Source organism: Abrus precatorius, unplaced genomic scaffold (assembly GCF_003935025.1).
Source record: "Abrus precatorius isolate BTA unplaced genomic scaffold, Abrus_2018 Scaffold5, whole genome shotgun sequence".
Lineage (NCBI taxonomy): Eukaryota > Viridiplantae > Streptophyta > Magnoliopsida > Fabales > Fabaceae > Abrus > Abrus precatorius.
Window position 1 is genome coordinate 8,147,141 of NW_020874395.1, and position 683 is coordinate 8,147,823.

Below are 683 nucleotides of genomic sequence, written 5' to 3' on the forward strand. Positions count from 1 at the left end.
ACCAACCATTTTGAAATAAAACTAGCTTTACTTCATTTAGTTCAGCAAGATCAATTTTTTGGTTGAATTTTGGATGACCTTAACTTACGTATCTCTAAAATTTTGCAGCTTTGTGACACAATAAGAATAAATGGAGTCAGCGAGGATGCAATTAGATTGAGATTATTTCCATTTTCTTTAAGAGATAAAGCAAAGTGTTGGCTACAAGCTCAACCACAAGGAAACATCACCACTTGGGCAGACCTTGTTAATAAATTCCTTACCAAATATTTCCCACCATCTAAAGCTGTCAAATTAAGAGGAGAGATTACATTATTTTTGCAGTAAGAAGGGGAATCTTTATATGAAGCTTGGGAAAGATATAAAGAAATATTAAGGAAGTGTCCACACTATTGCATATTGGAATGGATGCAGTTGAAAACTTTCTATAATGGAATGGGTCCAGCCACTAGAAGTATGATTGATGCAGCTGCGAGAGGATCCTTGAATACCAAATCATTGGAAGAATCTCAACAAATTATAGAGATGATGGCTTCATCTATGTATAAAAAATCTAATTCTAGACACTCTACAAGGAGTGGAGGATGTGAAGCTAAAATTCTTGAGACTTTCCTTGTGCAAAACTAGCTGCAAAATCAAGTGTTCTCGGAGCAAATTGCTGCACTAACTCAACAAATAAGCAA

General features: G+C 35.1%; 1 non-coding gene across 1 annotated transcript; it reads right to left on the reverse strand.

Moving 5' to 3' along the window:
* Window positions 1–291: 291 nt before the first annotated feature.
* LOC113868206 lies at window positions 292–398 on the reverse strand. The gene has a single exon (XR_003505232.1). It is a non-coding gene; the product is annotated as a small nucleolar RNA R71 (small nucleolar RNA).
* Window positions 399–683: the final 285 nt, after the last annotated feature.